Here is a 6,000-nt window from a genome sequence, read left to right on the forward strand (position 1 = left end):
ACTCTACCACTGAGCCACGCCCAGCCCTCACTGGGATTCTAGGCAGGGTCTCTACCACTGAGCCATCCCCAGCCCCTCACTGGGGATTCTAGGCAGGGGCTCTACACTGAGCATGCCCCAGCCCCTCACTGGGGGATTCCAGGCAAGTGCACTAATCCTGAGTACACCTCAGCCCCTCACAGGTAAGCATTCTGCTGCTCAGCTGCATTCAAAGTCCACCTGTAATTTTTAAATTTTGTGACAGTCTCACTAACTTAACACAGGATGGTTTTGAACTTACTCTGTTGCTCATATGGTCCTTGAATTTGTGATTCTCCTGCCTCAGCACCTACACCACCAAGCCAAACTTTTTTTTCTTTTATCTTTCTATTTTGAAGTAATTATAGATACAGGAAGTTGCAAATATAGAGCCTAGAGGTCTGTGTACCAGTTGCCCAATTTACATTGCAGTCCATATCCACAGCAGGGACCGACCTCATGCTGGGAATGTGTGTGCATAGCTCCACACTGTTTTATCTCACAGCTTTAGATGTGTCTGATAGCCATAGCACAGTCAAGATACAGAGTCACCCTGTGACCATGGGAGACTGCTGCCCCTGTGCTAAAACCTTACAGTACAACCCCCTTTGCCCCTGTCCCTAATGCCTGGCAACCAGCCACCTCACGTGCATCTCCATCATTCTGTCATCACGAGAACGTGGTGGCCCCTTGAGACTGACTCTCTCACTCTGTAAACGATCTTCAGAATCACCTGGTTTCTCATTCTCACAATGCCTCATTTTAAAAACTGTTTTCAGTCTTTGAGAGCCTTATAACATTTATACACTGTATATTGACCAAGTCATCATCTCCCAGCTCTCTGCCCATCTTTCCAACTCCATGCATGTCTTTTTTTTTTCCAGTTATTTTTTTTTGGAGTTGGAATGATGGCTCAGCAGTTAAGAGCACTTATCTCCTCCTGCAGAGAGTCTGGGTTCATTCCCCAGCACCTATATCATGGCTCACAACCATTGGTACTCTAGTTCCAACATCATCTTCTGATCTCTGAAGGTGCTGTAATACACGTGGCACACACACACATACATGCAGGCAAAACACTCATATACATACAATTAAAATATTTAAAATATTTTTTCTATTGTTTTTGTTTTGTTTTGTTTTGTTTGAGTCAAGTTTTCTCTGTGTAGCCCTGTCTGTCCTGGAATTCATTCTGTAGATCAGGCTGGCCTTGAACTCATAGAGATCCACCTGCCTCTTGCCTCCTGAATTCTGGAATTAAAGGTATTCACCACCACTGCCCAGCATGCTGTTTTATTTTGTGAGACAGGGTCTCACTGTGTAATCCTGGGCTGGCTGGAATTTGCTGTGTAGACCAGGCTGGCCTTGAACTCACAAAGATCCCCACCTCTGTTCCCAAATGCTATGATTAAAGGACTGCACCATCACACTCAGCTTTTTCTTGCTTCATGGTATGACCTCAGTATGATCTGCAAATTCCACAGTCATAGATTCAACAAATTGTGGATTAAAAATGTTTGAAAAAGCTGAGAAAGGTGGTGGGCACCTGTGATCACAGAACTTGAGAGGCTGAGGCAGGAGGATTGTGAATTCCAGGGCAACCTGACCCTACATAGACTATCTCAAAAACAAGACAAAAATTGAAAATAAAAAAGTTGCAGGGGTGCTGAAATTGTACAGACATATTCCATGTCATCACCCCGTAATAACTGGGTATGATATTTGGGGTTTGTTTGTTTGTTTGTTTTATTTTTTTCAAGACAAGGTTTCTCTGTGTAACCCTGGCTGTCCTGGAACTCACTATGTAGACCAGCTTGATCTTGAATTCACAGAGATCCGCCCGCCTCTGCTCCCGAAGGCTGGGAGTGCTGGAATTAAAGGTGTGTACCACCACAGCCTGATAACTATTTACCTGGTATTTACAGCATGTTCTGTATTATAATGGAATAATTTAATTAAAGCAGACAGGGAGGGGTGTTATAACTCAGTGGTCAGAGCACTTGCCAGCATATACAAGGTCCTGGGGTTGACTCCAAGTACCACAATGAAATCAAATAACGTAAAATGGATGAAAATCAATACAATAAGGGCTGTGCATAAGCTGATTTACAAAATCAGCTTGAGCATTGAAGATTTTGCTTCTGCAGAAGACCCTGGTGCAGTTATCACAGATGTTACGGGCTGGCTGTATTCACGCTACTGATGCAGCTCAGTTTAACTACCATCCATCGAAGGGCATGTTCCTTCTTCCCAGTGTTTGGCTATCACAAAGAAAGTAGCAATGAGTAATTTGCACAGGTTTTGTATTCAGACATAATTGTCTCATTTATTGAGAACAAAATGCCTAGGAATACAATGGCTATGTCAATGACAGGTATCTTTTGTTCAGTCTTTTTTAAGAAACTGGCAAACCATTATCTGGGGTGGCTGTAGCAGTTTACAGTTCCATCTGCAGTGTATGAATGATCCAGGCTTCTGCATCCTCAACAGCATTTGATATTGCTATCATTGCCATCACCAATCACCATCATGACCATCATCATCATCACCATCACCATCATCATCATCAACAGCAATGGTGACATTGTCATCATAGTCACCTTCATCATCATCCCGGAGTTCATGGCTGTTCCCTACCCTTGGGAGGTAGAGACAGGAGAATCAGGAATTCAAGGTCACCCTCCCCTACTTAGCAAGTTTAAAGCCAACCTTGGATAGATGAGACCATATATCAAAACTATTGTTGCTGAGAGACAATGTCTCACTATTTAGCTGGCCTCCATCCTCCCGCAACCATCTCCCAAGTGCTGGGATTGCAAATTGTACCTCCAAGCCCATCTCAGCCAGTCAATATTTTTTTATTTGAACTGTTCTGATAGCCTGTCATCGTCCTGGTGTGCATCTTCCTAAAGGCTAATGGTGTTGAATGTCCTTCCTGGAGCTAATACACCATCTGTGCATTCTCCTCCATGAAAGGTCTCAAGTCATTTCCCTATTTTCTGACTGGGTTGATTTAATGAGTCATGGACCATACATCACATCCATTTAAAAAGGACACATGGGTGGCAATGTAAATTGGTTTATGTATCTATTTTATGCGCGGGTATTTTGTCTGCATGAATCTCTGTGCACATGCACATCTGGTGCCCTCAGAGGTCAGAAGAGGGCGTTGGAGTTACAGATGGTTGTGAGACCCCGTGTGGATGCTAGGAATAGAACTTTTTCCGCAAGATCAGCCAGTGCTGATCTTTAACCACTGAGCTGTCTCTCCAGCCCAGTTCAGTGGTTTAAAGTATATAAATGGAGTTGTGAAAGTAACACCATCTCCAAGTTTAGAACATTTGATTGCCCCTAAACGATCCTGCCCCATCAGCATCACTTCCCCATTTCTTCTCAATACTCCCCACCCCTTCCCCCAGCCAACCACTCAATCTGCCTTTCTTTTCTGGACTTTTCACACTAGTGGCATCATGAATATGTGGCATCATGTGGTTGGTGTGTCTTTCCTGTACTGTATTCAAAGTTCATTCATATTGTTGCTTTTATTATCATTCCTTTTTCATTGTCAGAGGAATATTCCACGGTCTGTATATGCCATGCTCTGCTCCTTTGGTCTCACTTGATGGACAGCTGGGCTGTTCCTACCCTTTACCTTTCATGAATACTACTATACTGTGCAGTGAAATTTCTGGGTGGGCACATTCTTCTCTCCTATGTCTAGCTGGCGGGGGTGGGGTGTGGGAGTGTGGGAGTGTGGGGTGTGGGGGTGTGGGGGTGGGGGTGTGGGGGCGGAGCAGCCGCTGCTCTCTGCTTAATCTTTGAGCAACTGTTCTGAAGTAAGTTTTCCAGAGTGGCTGGACCATTGCGTGTTCACTCTAGCAATATATAAAGCGTTCCAGTTTTACACAAGCTCCCCAACTTTTCACACATTACCACTTTTTGATTTGGTGGTTTTAATAGGTGTGTCATGGTGATATTCCATTTGCATTTTCTAAAGGCTAGTGAGGAAGACCTTTCTCCTCTACCCCTCCCCTCCTGGTTACACCTATCCCAGGCTGACCTTGAACTGGCTGTGTAGCCAAGAATGACCTGGAAATTCTGTCTCCACCTTCTGAATGCTGAGATTTCAGGAAATTCCAGCACACCGAGACTATACAGTGTTTTGGGGATGGAACCCAACATTTCCCGAATTCTAGGCAGGCACTCTATCAACTGAATCACATCCCCATCCTTAACTTTTTTTAAATTACTTTTATTTTTTGTTTGTTTTCAAGACAGGGTTTCTCTGTGTAGCTCTGGCTGTCCTGGAGTAGACCAGACTGGCCTTGAACTCACAGAATGGCATGCAGTGCTGTGGCCTACTCAGAAACTCTTCATGTCAATGCCCTCCTCTGCCTTCTGAGCGCTGGCATTAAAGGTGTGCACCATCGCAGCCAGGTGGGAGCTTTCTTTATGCTTTGTTAGCAGAACTGGGGCTTGAATTCAGGAATTGCGGTTGCTGCACAGACGCTGTACCACAAAGCTGAATGAATCTCTCTCTCTCTCTCTCTCTCTCTCTCTCTCTCTCTCTCTCTCTCTCTTCTTTCTTTTGTTGTTTGGTTTTTTTTTTTTTTTTGTTTTTTTTTTTTTTTTGAGACAGGGTTTTTCTGTGCAGCTTTGGAGTCTGTCCTGAAACTCGCTCTGTAAACCAGGCTGGCCTCGAACTCATAGAGATCCCTCTTGCCTCTGCCTCCCAAGTGCTGGGATTAAAGGCGTGCACCACCACCACCACCGCCCGTTTCTCTCTCTGTTTTAATTTACTTCTCTCATACATCACCTCCCAACTGCAGCTTCTCCTCCTCCTCCCAGCTCTCTCCTCTGACTTCCCCTCCCCTCTCTCAGGTCCAGTGCGTCTCCATTTCCCTTCAGAGAAGCAGCCTCCCGGGATATAAACCAAACACAGCAGAACAAATTATAATAAGACTAGGCATGAAACTTCATTTTTAAAAAGATTTATTTATTTTTATGTGCGCTGGTGTTTTGTCTGCGGGTATGTCTGTGTGAGGGTGTCAGTCCCTGGAACTGGAGTTACAGACAGTTGTGAGCTGCCATGTGGGTGCTAGGAATTGAACCTGGGTCCTTCAGAAGAGCAGCCAGTACTCTCAACCCCTGAGCTATCTCTCCAGCCCCTCACAAAATCTCATTTTTTGAGACAGGGTTCCTCTCTGCAGTCTGGTTGTCCTGGAACTCACTCTGTAGACCAGGCTGGCCTCAAACTCAGAAATCCACCTACCTCTGCCTCCCTAGTGCTGGGGTTTAAAGGCATGTGCTACCACACCCGGCTCCACTTTCTCTTTTTCATTTTTGAGACAAACCAGTCTTGAATTTGTGATCCTAGTGCTTCAGCCCTAGAGTATCGGGGGTGGGTTATAGGCCAGCACAACCATGCCAAATTAATTTGAGATAGGTTTCTCATTATGTAGCTCAGGCTGGCCTTAAACTCATGGAAAACCTGTTACCCTCAGCTTTCCAAATGCTGATGTATTAGTTATGAGCTACCACACCAGGCTTACATTGAGCTTTTAATGTTGTGTGTGTGTGTGTGTGTGTGTGTGTGTGTGTGTGTGTGTGTGTGCATGTCTGTAGACAAGGCTTGTGTGTGTGGTCCTGGCTGACCTAGAGCTTACTGTGTAGTCTAGGCTGGCTTCAAGCTTCCAGCAATCCCACCTTTGCCTACTCAGGGCTAGGATGACAGATGAGCGCACTGTGCCTGCTTCTTGAGAGTTCTTTTTTTTTCCTTTCTTCTTTTTTAAAAAGGATTTCTGTTTATTATTTTTATTTGTGTGTATGTCTCTATGTGGTATATGCACATTTGTGCAGTGCCCTCAGAGGCTAGAAGAGGGCATCGAATCCCCTGAAGGTGGAGTTACAGATGGTTGTGAGCAGCTATATGGGTGCTGAGAATCAAATCCAGATTCCCTGGAGAGCAGTCAGTGCTTTTAA

The sequence above is a fragment of the Peromyscus leucopus genome, unplaced genomic scaffold (genome assembly GCF_004664715.2).
Source record: "Peromyscus leucopus breed LL Stock unplaced genomic scaffold, UCI_PerLeu_2.1 scaffold_430, whole genome shotgun sequence".
In the NCBI taxonomy this organism is placed as follows: domain Eukaryota; kingdom Metazoa; phylum Chordata; class Mammalia; order Rodentia; family Cricetidae; genus Peromyscus; species Peromyscus leucopus.